This window comes from Cryptomeria japonica, chromosome 10, assembly GCF_030272615.1.
Source record: "Cryptomeria japonica chromosome 10, Sugi_1.0, whole genome shotgun sequence".
Lineage (NCBI taxonomy): Eukaryota > Viridiplantae > Streptophyta > Pinopsida > Cupressales > Cupressaceae > Cryptomeria > Cryptomeria japonica.
Window position 1 is genome coordinate 203,227,710 of NC_081414.1, and position 15,050 is coordinate 203,242,759.

Genomic DNA, 15,050 nt, shown 5'->3' on the forward strand with positions numbered 1-15,050 from the left:
TTGACACTCCTATACTATAGAGAAACAAATCTTTGAATCCACAAAAGGAAGCTAGATATGCCAACAAGTAGACAAAGTATAAGGTCATGTAAACTTTAGATTTTTTTATCACATCAATCAATTGATTGTGTAGGTTTTCACTAATGATAGGGCCCTAATTTATATTGTATTTGTTTCTAGAGATGGTCAAAATATAGTAGCACATCCGTGGATTAAAATCATTGGCATGAGGATAATCATATATTTTGTTGAGTAAGATTATTTGATCTTGAGAATCTATTATGAACTCATTTTTGTAGTGTACCCTATAAATTTTCATGACAACCTTCTATGGGTTGAGGATAAGGTTGTTGTTGATGAAATTGAGGGAAGTCTTGTTCTTTTCCTCACAATATAATTTAGACCTTTTAGGTCAATTTTAGCATATTTAGAATCAACAAGGACACAAAAGACCTTATCAATCATGTCAAGATTAATGTTTATAACTAACTCTCTATAAGGTCCAATGATCTACTTTCTTCTCTGGTTTTAATATTGTGCACAAGTCAAAACCAATTTAGGAGATTGCACTGGTACTAGAAAGGCAACCGTCTCTACCAAACCTGATTTTGTAAGTGATGAAGTTGTTGTTGCTCTTCCTTCTTCATTATGCACTCCTTTTCTAAATTCATCTAGGTTTACATGTCCCAAGTCTAGGTATTCAATATTATTGTATGGTGAGTACATCATTAAAGGAGGGATGGTATCCCTTGTTTCAAGGTATTTCATTTTTCCTTTCTCCTCTCGCATTGTATGTGCAATACAACAAGACATCCATTAGGAATCCATTTTGAAATGACCATCACCTTTAGAGGACCACTTACTCTCTCATAAAACTTTGGGCTTGACAACCAATACATATTTTAGAAACGAATCCTCCATTTACCTTTTCATTGTTGAGATACATATCATAAAAATGCATAACAAAATACCCAAACTTTACCTCAACTCGATAGAAGTATTTTTATGCCTTATGTATTGGTATAATGGATCAAATGTGTACAAGTAGAGTAATCAAACAATAGAAATATTCATTCCTTGGCACTCTACTTTCCACAAACTAAAACAATAACTTATTCTGTTGAAATATTATGAATTCCCTGGAACTATTCATTGGCATATATTTGTGATTCTTCACTTTCATCTATTTAATGTTAAAGACAAATGTATCATCAACAAAATGTAACCTGAGCTACATACTTTTATCTCTATGGAAGACTATAAAATGCCAAAAAAAAATAAATCTAAAAAAGTCATCTATCACCATCTTTTGACATGCCCATTTATGTGTCCCACCACTCCTATTGTACCAAACCAAAAAGAGTGATTTGTCTCCATCACAAGACTTCAATGAACCATAGGATATATGAATTATTTCAAATCATAACTAATAAGAAATTTATCATTGTATCTTGTGAATCCATCTTTCAAAACTTAGGACTTGATAAAATCAGAGGATTCCCCAAAGCAGCACACACTAAAGATAATGCATAGATAAAAATATAAAATATTAAGTATATAAAACGAGATGATGATCATAAAAAATCCCTTCAAAGATTCTTGTGATGAAACCTCTTATAGGTCTTGGAAACTTATGACTTGACCCCATATAATGAAGTCTATCTCCCATGATGTTGATATGTTTTATAGTTTGTGTTTCTTATTTACACTTGAAACTATTTCGGAATGCTCCAAATTATCAATGAGTTTTTTGGAACATAAAATGCTTTCAATGAATATCATTTCCAATATAATACCTGATTAATATTCAATTAGTTAGTCAATATATCAGGTAAAAACCTTGACTTTGTGTGCTCCTTGCAATTAAATCTCAATAGGCAGCTTGATATAAAATAAAAATATGAAGCAATATTGGTGTGTTCAAAATCAATGTCATGCTAAATTTTCCTCTCCAAAAATGATAGTAGAAGAAAATATATAAAATTTGTCCTCTTTTGATATGGAAGAAGAGGAATAATAGACTATGTCTCACCTAAGAATAACCAAGCTTGCATATTCTTCACCACAAATTTTTTTCTCCCCAATCAGCTTCTCCTAAAACAACATGCTCTTTTATCAAAGGATGTGATAACTTAGAAATATTAAACTCTAAACATGATTTGTTTACCTCCATAGATCCATCAAAAGACTAATTTTTTGCATTCTCTTATGTGTCAAGAGTGTTGATGATATTATTTGAGTATAGAATATTAGTTACCTTGAACTCATACAAATATTTGTTTGTATCTTCTATGTCTAAAACTTTAATTCTTTCTCTAACACTTTTGTAGAAGAAGACAAGAAATCGCCAAGAGACAACCAACCACTTAAGAAAGAGATGCAAAATAAATACTTGATTGCTTGCTTTAAAAAGTGTACAACGGCCTTCTTATATAGGCAAAGCGAAAGAAAATGGAGAGCACAAAAATTTTCATGTGTCCACATGAAATGCAAGGTTAGGTAGGAGTAGGTAAACTCAACTACTTGGGTGCATATAACAATACAACCTCGAATATATAAATGACAACTAATATGTCTAAGTGGAACTTAATCAAGAACAAAAAATAATAATTTACTCTAATGCCCCCCCCCCCCCCAACTTAGGGAGAAGAAGTATTATAAAAAATGATATGAAGATGGGTCCCAACAAAGAGGCCATGCTATATACCTATGTACAACTAATCTCTTACAAATGAAGTAAAGGAGAAAACATCATGGGACAAAACTCCTCTCCAAAAAAGAGAGATGAAAATCATGTGGTGATGAATGGAGGTGTCCACAATACCCCCCAAAATGACATCCATCATGAGAGTACAATAAAATTACACCTCCTATGAAGAGAAAGATAGAGACAACATTCCCCTCCCATAATGAAGTATCCTCAAAACCACTAAAGAATGTTGGAATCCAAAAGAAATGTCCATGATGAAAAACAGTGTGTCTTCAGTTGGGAATAAGTAAATCCAATGGTGCATGTAGAAGAAACTCCATATCCTTGAGAAAAATGGGAAGGAAGAAATCTCACAAATGCAAATGTTGAAGAGGAATCAAGTGTCTCCAAAGGTGTCTCATCAAGACTAGGAAAACCCCCAATCAAGGAAGAAACAATGGATGTAGAAGAATCAAGATCATTCTCCAATAAACTATCAACAAAGAGAAGTGATGCCTCCTCAAGAATCCTCTCCAAATTTGTAGTAGAATAATAAGAAGCCAAGTTAGATAGACTTGTAATGAAACCATCCTAGAATCACAAATTTGAAGAATGAATGATTTCTTGTTATGTCGAAGTCCTGGAATCAATATCAAATGTAACCTTTGATGTAGCAGGAGATGGGGGAATTGTGATTAAGCCCGAAAAACCATCATAATTACTCCTCATAGTGGATGGAGGAGTTAAAGGAACATAAGTATCATTATCAACAAAGAAATAAAAGGTAAACACCTTGGACTAATAATCAGCCCTACCAACTACAAAAAACTCTCCTATAAGATAAAACATATACATTAATTCTTGAGTGAACTCAATTGTGTTGCCTTGTTCTATAATCTAATATACTAATAATAGATTATGGGTAATGTTAGGAATCTAATGAGAATTGACTACTAAAATTAAAACTAAATCACTATTACCAACACCAATAATATGAACATACTAATTGTTTGTAATCAATAATATATCATGTAGTGGTTCTCTAAGAGTTCTTGGAATCGTGGAATCTATTGAACAAGCAATGTGAACTGAAGCTCATGAATCAATCATCCGTCCAATATCCATAGGTGCATGAGTGGTAATTAAGACATGACCCATGTTCCAACATTCTTAAGAGATGCATTACCATGTTTGCTGGAAGTAGAAGAGGGTGAACTAGATGAAGGAATATAAATACGATGCTCCTTGAGTAATTATTTCAACTCGTGAATTTCCTTCTTATAAAATTTTTGTTGACCATGCCTAGGCTTGTTACAAAACTTACATGTGGGCCTCACTTTTTTTAAATTATCCTCTTTAAAAAGGTGGTGTAAGTCTCATGAGATTCTATCTTGAGCTTAGGTTTCTTATTTTTTCCTTTGTCCTTGGCTTGAGGTGGAGTAGAAACTAATATATGAGACTTAATAACATCATTTTGATGAAGTTTGGATTTCTCCCAAGTCAATCTCTCACAAAAGGTCTCAAATTATGGCATTACAAATTGTGTACCCAACCCATCCATAGTGGAATAGAAGGAAGTAGAAAAGTATGAAAAGACACTCGTAAGCTTAGACAAAATCTAGAATATGCATTCCTTATCTATTTATCTTTTCCAAAACCATTCAATTAAGAATGCAAAGACCTAAATTTGAGCAAATAATCTTGAATGGAAGGAAATATATCAATAGAAAGAGATGCAATTTTTGCTTCTTATTTCATTAACTGAACCAAAAAGATCCTTGAGTTTGTCCCATACCTCTTTTCTTGTAATGAATTCTTTGATGTGGAAGAATAAGGATTTTGAAACATGGAGTGAAATCAATCCCATCACCTCATCGCACTTGATATAATGTGTGAACCACTCAATCTCTCTATTGATATTAGGTTGAGTCTCTCTCAAAGTTAATGATAACCCTTTTGAACAAAGCAAGCATGGCATTCTCACTTTCCAATTGTGACAATCGTGTAGTGTGAGAATCTAAAACCCTAATTAAACCATATGAGAAAAAGCCAAAAATTGAAATGAGCAACTAAAATAAAATCCCTCCCACTAATTGTACTTCTCTAAATGCTTGAAAATCAAGAAAATAAGGAGAGACCTTAGGCTTCAAAATGGGTTGACAAACAAAAAATTCAGATGGATTAACCTAAATCGTGATGAAGGCGGTGAAATCATCTTTCCTAAGGTATATGAAGTGTAAAATCCTGACATCAGATGGTTGAGATATGCTTCGTCGAAGAATGAACATCGATTTTGAAGCTCGCAGTGAATAAAGGGATAGATTAAGATTGCCAAAAAGACAGCTTGCTCTACAAGGCCAAAAAAATAACCAATTAAGCTAGAGAAAAATTATTGGAACGTGAACCCAAAAAAGGGGCTTGGATAGGGTACAATGAGTGTCAAGTGGCCCATGCCATGAAGGCAACAAATTAACATGAACAAGGAAACACAAAAAACAAATATATCAAGAGCATACTCCACAATTCACCACAAAATACCAAAGCACTTGATTGATAGGTTTCAACCATTATTGATGGCACACACATAGAATAGAGTCCACGGGATAATTTCAAGTCCCAAAAATTAATGCATGTTCTCATTCTGGGACTAAAAATTTAACTAGGGCACACGACAAAATAAATAAATTAGGATCCAAAACAAATAGGATTCGTGGTCAAATAAAACCATGATTATACTAGAAGTAATGCGGGCCTATACAATATTTACACCTACACCGAAGATATATCACATAACAAAAACTCTAACTATAATATCAAATGCTACAAATTGCCCAAATAGGCCTCAATATGCCAATCTAATCAACATGAAATCGCCATTGATAATGGAACCAACACAAAAAAAATGATTTTAATAGAAATCACAAGTGACAAAATCTAACTCTTGCAAGCTTAGTAGCTAATTGAGATTGGTAAAAAAAAACGCGAACCAAAAAATAGGCTTGACGTTGTAAGGAAGATACAAATGCCAAGTAATAATGCCAATGCAAACTAAATTACTCTGAACTATATGTGATGTCAATCTGCAGTCAAGGTTGATGAGATACCAGGTAGTGGAAGAAGACCTCCTCACAAATTACAGCCATATAATTAAAAATGAAGGTGATTCAATAAATTTTGAGAAATTTTCAAATGCCAACTTTCAAATATCTAAAACTGATAAAGGGACAAAATGATGCCTTGATGATTAGATTAATTTAGCCAGATTGAGCTAAATATCTCTACTAAACAACCAAGGCAATAATTGATGCCAAAAAACTTCTCAACAACTCAAACTCATATGCGAGCTAGAAGCTCACCGGTACTGCTCAGATACCATGTAGAAGAAGACAAGAAATTTCCAAGAGACAACCAACCACTTAAGTAAGAGATACAAAATAAATACTTGATTTCTTGATTTACAAAGAGTACAAAGGTCTTCTTATATAGGAAAGGTGAAAGAATATGAAGAGTACAAAAAATGCCATGAGTCCAAATGAAATGCAAGGTTAGGTAGGAGTGGATAAACTCAACTGCTTGGGTGCAGATAACAATGCAACCTATAAAATATTAATGACAACTAATATGCCTAAGTGGAACTTAAGAAAGAAGAGTAAATAATAATTTATCCTAACAACTTTCACTTCTTCAAATGAAGCGCATCAATGAAATGCAACCAATTTAAAACCTCGAAATGTATGATGGTGAGAGAATTAACATTTCCAATTAAAAAACTTGTTTCTACCCATTCTACATACTCCCAAGGGAATATAGTAAATATCTTTACCTTCATCATTTATTTATCTATAGTATTGAGATTTTTCTCCAAAAACTACAAATATTGAACTTCAATAACCTTGTTAATCTTCATAGGAATTCAAAACATATCTTACTCTTTCTCAAGGTTTTAACTAGCTCTCTACCTATCAAGGTACATGGAATGTAAAATATTCTTTTGAATATGATACTAAACCCATCAATTATTTTAACCTTCAAATGGATTTGAATGTTTCCCTTTTGTGATTCTTTAGAAAAATAACTAGGGTTCCATACCAACATGCATGAATAAGTAAGAACTATGTTAATATGGTTTGTTAGTCTCTTGGAATAGATTATCACCTAGGTCCCATAAGTAAAAGAAATCTTGACATGGGATTAATGTACCTTCATGCTCTAAATTGGAAGTCACGTCCTTATTTTTATCTTCATCTTTAGAACACTTTCCAAAATGATAGAAATATTGTGGAGACATGGTAGGAAATACTAAATCATATCTTTGGATACAATAAACATATTAATTTACCTTTCCCATCAAAGTTATTGTTGAGATAACCTTAACATATTCACCTTTATGACTCCATGATTCAAAATCAAGGTTGTCCAAAACATACTTCTTGGTTTCATTTCCAAAATCAACAAGCTCCTCCATTGAAAGCTTTGAAAGTATATTTTGATATAATTCTTGTTCCATCTTTTCTTGAAAATTTATTTTTTCTTCTTTCAACTCATCAATGATGGCTTGAAACAAATAATCATTAGAAATCAAATTAAGATCTTCTATCAAAAAATTATTACTTTTACCTTGTTGGGTACAATTATTTTGTTCTTCCTCGTTTCTCTACTTAGAGATGTTGTACAACTACCACCTTCAACTATTCTTCTTGTTCTTTGGTATTTGCATCATTTTTCATCTTAACTCTTTACTTTCTTCTTCTCATTAATAATCTTCACACGATAGTTGAAATTTTCCCTCTGAAAGGTACTCCTTGAAAGTTTTGTAAACCACTACTTCTTTAGGCAAATCTTTTTTTCTGAGCTTTGAATATTCATAAAAAAATAAGGGATACCTTTGAAACATTACATATGTTTCATTAAATATTCATCAAACTATCTTGATATTTTGAAGACTAACATAACATAGTCCTAATTTTGTATCATAGACTAGAAGAAACCACCCATATTCAACAACTCGAAAACACGGATGCTAGCAAGATATTACAACAATATAAAATACATGATATTTATAGTAAACCCATGACCTTGAGGATGCCTTAGACTTCTTCTACAAACAACACATTCAAACCTAAAAGATCAAACTATAAAATTGAAGAAATCCTTAGCAAATAAGCACAAAGATAACCTCTAAATGAGAATATTCTATGGTAATCCTTGACTCTGATCTTACATAACCTATTGATCCTCTAACTCCTATCCTTAGATCACTTAGAAACCTTCAAATTCCCATTATATAATCTCCATCTCCATTGGTTTATTAGCCACTTGGAAACAAGCCAAAGCTTAACAAAATTTGCAACAAGAATGATGATTAATCTTAAAGCCAAAACCAAGAATATATGAAACCATATTCAAAACTCAAATTGGGCATCCAAGTCCCACTTCCAACGATAGGAAACTTCAATTTTTCCAAGTTTTACCATAATTCTACAAGTTCCAAAAGAAACTTGTCATTTCTTAAAACTGCTAAAAAAAACAAGAATTTCCAAAAAGGCAAGTTATGTGAATTTTACCAAATCCCCATGCCAAAAGGAAGGAAAATATTTATATTTAAATATATTTGGTATTTAAATAATATTCCAATATCAACTAAATCACCAACTTTATTATTATTTCCCAAACTATCATTTGATCTTGGTTTTGTATTTTGGGATTGTTGGCTTATTAATTTTAGCAAATTGCTATTTTTACGAAATTTGGAAAATGAGAATGACAAGTCCTCCCTTCCAACAAAAAATATTCTCCAATTTCTCAATACACAAAATATCCAATCATTTCAAACTGCATTTTAGATGATGATCTTGTACCTGTGCGATATTGAATCTTTCCTCCAAGCATCGTAAAAATTGTGCTCTGTAATTTTGTGAGGATGATATTTAATGTGAAACAATTTTATCCTTTTATCCTAAGTTTCAAAAACATACCTTGTATATTTTTCAATCAATATACCCCTCTTTTCAACTTCTTTCCAGAATTACATACATGTACTGCCACCAAGAAAACTAGTCCCAAATCTCTTGCAACCTTTCTTAAAAATATAAATCTGATTTATGAAGAATATATGATGGTTACAATAGAAAATATGTCCTTCATGATTGTGAATTCCAATCTTGGAAATAATTACCTCTTTTACCTTGAAGTTGTGTAGGCTCTTCTAGGAGAATACATCACAAACTACTTTAAATTTTGCCTTTGCTTGAAGGATGTTGATAAAAAATTATTATTTGATTTGGAACAATAATGGCACATAAGATGGTTAGAAAATGAATTTAAAAACAATATATCATGTTACACCAAACTCTAAATATTAATGTTGCAAACCGCATATACTTTTGATACAAAACTATGCACTTTCTAAATCCTTCAACAAACACATACAAATCATCCAATAATATATACAAAATGTTAGTAGAAAATAATTTTATTGCATCTCGTACTATATTAGGAGACTCTCTTCAATATATTTAATTATATACAAAATGTTAGTAGAAAATAATTTTATTGCATCTTGTACTATATTAGGAGACTCTCTTCAATGTATTTAATATTTTCCACTTTAAAACACTTCTGAATCAATCTCTGACTACAAATCAAAAAGTGTCTAGGATCTCTAGCAAGGAGTGAACTGTCATTGGGCAAATATATGACCTCTAAAAAATTTCCTAATGTTATGAATCTTGTAATTATTTTTATTAAGATTATTATAATATCCAATACATCCTCTACCACATCTAATACATATTTTGGAAACAAATTTTCCATTCACCTCTTCATTGTTGAGATATATATCATGAAATATACATAACAAAATACCCAAACATTACCTCAATTCAAAGAAATATTTTTCAGCCTTATGGATTGATCTAATGGATCTAAAGTATAGAAGTAGTCAAACAATAGCAATATTCATTCCTTTCACTCTAGTTTCTATAAGGTACAAAAAGAACTTATTATGTTGAAAGATTATGAACTCCCTAGAATTATTCATTGGCATATTCTTGACTTTCTTCACAAATCCATTTAAAATTTTAAAGACAAATGTATCACAACAGAATCCAGCACATGAGTTAAATAATTTTATTACTATGAAAGATTAGAAAATTACAAGACACAATCATTCTTACTAAACCAAAAAAAATGTCTCATTTCAAATTTATTTGTCTCCATGACAAGTCTTCCATGAAAATAAGAATATATTAATTCTTTCAAAGCATAACTAATAGGAATTTTCTCATCATACTTTGTGAATCCATCTTTCAAAGCATAACTAATAGGAATTTTCTCATCATAGTTTGTGAATCCGTCTTTCAAAACATGAGACTTTATGAAAACAAATTTATTGGATTCCCAATTAGCTTCCCAATTAGCTTCCCCTAAAACACCATGCTCTTCTATCAAAGGGTGTGATAAATTAAAACAATAAACTCAAAGCATGATTTTTTTACCTCCGTAGATCTGTCAAAAGCCTCAATTGTTTCATTCTTGTGTGTGTCAAGAGTGTTGATGATATGATTTGGGTATGCAATATTAGTTACCTGGAAGTCATACAAATATTTATTTTTCATCTTCTACTTCTTAAACATTTGATTCGCTCTAACATTTTCACTTCTTCAAATGTAATCTCATCAAAGAAATGCTACCAACATGAAACATTTTGATGTATGATGGTGAGAGAATTGGCATATCTAATCAACAAACTTATTTCTACCCATTCTACACACTCTCAAGGGAATGTTGTAAATTTATTTTCCTTCACAACTTATTTATCTTTAGTAATGAGATTTTTCTCCAGAAACTACAAATATTGAACTTCAATAACCTTACCAGTCTTCATAGTATAAAATTCAAAATATACCCTACTCTTTCTCTAGGTTATAACCAACTCTTTACTTATCCAAGTGCATGGAATGGAAAATATTCTTGATCAATTAATTTATCCTTCAAATGGATTTGAATGTTTCCCTTTTGCGATTATTTAGAAAAATAATTAGTGCTCCATGCCAACATGCATGAGTAAGTGACAACTATGGTAAAATGGTTTATATTCCATTGGAACAAATTATCACCTAGGTCCCATAAGTAAAAGAAAAATTGACTTAGGATTAATATACCTTCATGCTCTAAATTGCAAGTCACGTCCGTATATTCCTCTTTAGAACACTCCAAAATTATGGAAAACTTGTAGAGACATGGTAGGCATATTAAATCATACCTAGGGTTGCAATAAACATATTCATACATCTTTCCCATCTGAGGTAATGTTGAGGCAACCTTAACATATTCATCTTTGTGACTCCAACCTTCTAGCTTAGGGTTGTCCAAAACATCCTTCTTGGTTTCATTTCCAAAATCAACAAGCTTATCCCTTGAAAAATCTGAAAGGATATTCTGATAGTCTTCTTGTTCCATATTTTCTTGTAAGTTTTTTTTTTCTTCTTTCAATACATCAACATTGGCTTGAAACAAATAATCATTGCAAATCAAATTAAGATCTTCTATCAAATAATTATTACCTCACCTTGTTAGGTACAATTATTTTGTTCTTCCCCATTGATCTATTTAGAGATATTCTACAACTCCACCTTCAACTATTTTTCTTTTTCTTTGGTATTTACAACCTTTTCCATATTAATTATTTATCTCCTTCTCAAAAAATAATCTTCAAATTGTTGGAGTAATTAGGAAATTATCTAATTATTTAATTACTTAAGTCCTTTAATTAATTTATTCACTTAAGCTAAACTTAGGTTCCATTTTCTTTTATTAAATTAGGCTAATAATTGCTTAAGTTGTCTCATTCATTATGATTGTGACACTTGACACTAGCTAATTTAATCTTGTTTTGGGGTTTGCATCTAGAGTTTCATTCATCTTTTCATAAGGATTAATATTCATTCATTTGTAACATATTCCTTTGTGCATTAATACATAATTATTAGGTTGTTGAGCATATTATTCTTGATTGATCTATTTTTTTGTGATAGCTGGTGCTCTTGTAGATTATTCATGGTTTTTGAGGTTGAATCATCAACTTCTACACAAATGATACTTCAAATTTTCCTCTAAAAGGTACTCCTTAAAAGTTCTGAAAAACCCTCACAGGAAGCGTGAAAAAAGTCAGGAATGGGTTCCGCTAGATAAGGGTTGGGTTAAGGTCAATTTTGATGGTGCTTCTAGGGGGAATCCCGGGACCTCCGAGATAGGGGTTATAGCTCGTGACGAATGTGGAAGCATTCTAGCTTTTGGAGCCAAAAGGTTGGTGGATGGTTCGATCAATGAGGCCAAGTGTCAAGCGGCTATAGAGGCCATTCTTCTGGCAAAGAAATTGGAAGTGAAGAGACTCCATTTGGAGGGGGATTCTCATATTGTGTTGAATGGGATTGTCAAAGGTCGGATGGAGGCCTAGGAACTTGATAAACACATTAGAATAATTAATCTCCTTCTTTGTGGGTTTGATGAGTTCAAGGTGTCACATGTACTCAGGGAGGCAAATGTCGAGGCTAACAAACTTTCGAATGTTGGAGCTAATGGTTCTTTGGAGAGCAACTTTAATTTATTTGAGGACCTACGAAATGTTGGTCCTTGTGAATTTGGTTGATTTTGTTTAAGATGTGGGAAGAGAACCCGAGTTGTGTTTTGAGTCCGGTTTGGTTTGTTTTTTACATTGGTTATGTGGGAAGTGATGTTTCTCGTGGAATGTGATCTACGATCAAGTAGTAAGTTGCAACGGTGGTGTAGGAGTGATGATGGCAGAATTTGGAGGGTTGTCCAGTTGATGATGCTTGGTTTGAGGTGCTATGTGTGGAGTGATTATTCCTTGTTGTGGCACTGGCTATTTTAGGGTCTTGGCTCTTGGATTTTTGGCACTTCGCAGTGTTTGGTTTTGGTTTGGTTTGCGAGTGCAGGTGGTGGACGAGAGTGTGGGGAAGCATGGAAGCTAATTTCTCTCTGTCTATAGACAGTTAGATGCCAGCATTTTGTGGCTCTATTTTGTGTAATCGGTTGTCAAATGTTTTCAGGGTTGATGGGGATGTGTTTTGGAGGGTTGTGCGCTTGATGGTTGGGGAAGAATTTTTGGTGTCCAATTGCAAACCACGAACAAATCTGGACATTTCTTCATTGTTTGTGGCATTGGCCTTGATGATGGGTGGCTCGACTAAGGAGGTGTTGAAGGTGACGTCCTTGGTGCTGAGACCTAAATGGTCAGGAGTGCTGAAGGATGTGGTGGCGCATGCAAAAATTGGCAAGGGTTTGAGGATGTAGCAAGAACCGTGGCGGAGGATTGGTGTGGAAATGGGTGATGTGCAGCTGTTGGTGGTTTGGTCGGTTTCCCAAACTGTGGAGGTCCAGATGGAGGACGCAAGAAAGGGGTGGAGGGACGTGGTGAATTTTGTGCGGGACTTGGGACCGGTGGAAAGAGCAAAAATCCATGGTAAGAAGACTCCAATCAAGTCGAAGGCGCCATTGGATGATGATGGGTGGCCTCTGATCTAACATCAAATTCTTCAGAAGAAAGCAAAGGTGGTGAAGCGCAGTATGCTTCGAGATGGCAGGTCAGGAACCATGCCAGGTGGTGGGTGGGAGACTCATGTGGCAAGCCCTAGTCAGGGTATTCCTAATTTTTCAAGGGAAGAGGCCCTTGGTTGGTTTAGATAGGCTGGTCCCTTGGGGTTGTCAGGTTTTGGGTGGGGAAGTCTTTAAGAATGGTTTGTTTTTGTGGGGATTGGACTTGTAGATCTAGTGTTTATCTCAGGTTCTGGTGATTTTGTAGGGGCGATACCCCATGTAGCGGTATGTTGTTGAATAGTTTTATGCTTGTAATCTTTCCTTTTTAAGCAATATTAAATATCAAGGTTATCGATAAAAATTAAAAAAGTTCTGAAAAACCACTCCTTGTTTAGGCAAATATTTCCTAGTGGGCTTTGCATATTTATAAAATGTGAGGGTTACCTTTGAAACAATTCATTTCATTAAATATTCATCAAACCATCTTGATATTTTGGATACTAACATAACATTGGCCCAAATTTGTATCATAGATTGAAAGAAACCATCCATATTTAACAACTCGAAACCGCATAGGCTAGTGAGATCTTAGCTTTGATAACACTATAATTTCCCTTGCCAAATAAAATATCAAATTTGTAAACTAATTAAACTCCTTCAAATTATCTTTCCCAATTAACCAAAGTTTTAGTAAACTAGTTTCATAAAAGGTGCATTGAACATGCAAGAATCTTAACCAAACTTCTTGAAATTTATATGAAATGTGTATTTCATATTATTATCAATAAATAACATCTTATTTGTTGTCATAAATTGCCACTAACTATTGAACACCCAACAAAACTAAGTTGGGGGTGAATTAGTTCAAAACTTCAAAAACAGTTATTAATAAACTTATTCAATATCAACACATTAACCATCAACACATCAAACAGAAACACATAAACACATGAACACCAGATATACCTGGAAAACCCAAATAGGAAAAAACTATGGTGAGAATCTAACTCACAATATGAATAACAATGTTTACAACATTTTAGGCTTGTATCCAAGGAGCACCAACACTTGAAGGACTTGCAGAACTAAGGTGCACCACCTTAGGCAATATACAAAAAGGACTTGTGCAGTTGAAGAACACTTCTTCGAGATAGGATACAAATTGTTGCCAAAGGACTCACTGTCAATCAACAACAAATGAAACAACTAAACTAAAAATGAGAAGGATTCTCTTGATCATGACAATTTCCTTGAACAACAATCAAGCAACCAATAACATGGAAAACATCTATGACAATTCCATTGTCACAACACTTTGTCTGGCAAAATATATTAGCTTCAAATCTATTCCCAAACTAACTTCCACATCACCATAAACTCAAATCTGTTTGCAAATCATTCACATACACTTCTCACATAATTCACTTCGCATCCATACTCAATTCATCCTTCTGCACATCTTATATATGAGATACAAAATTGAAATCCTAAACAAGGGTCGGCCAAGAGAATATTACACAAAATAAGTCACCCGGACCAAAAATACTTAGATTGATCCACTCCAAGAGAAAGAGGGAACCAAAAAATGTCATAATGCATTATCCCATGAACAATTCAATAATTTGCACACCCTAGCACATATTCCAAAGGACGTTACAAAATATACCATGTAGATATAACAATTAGTCGGCCATACAATCACTTCCAATGCAAGCTACTCCATGTGGATCTCCACAAACCAAAGTGAGACCCAAATAATCACCTCAACACATCTTCCAACATATATATGGACCAAAAGAACATG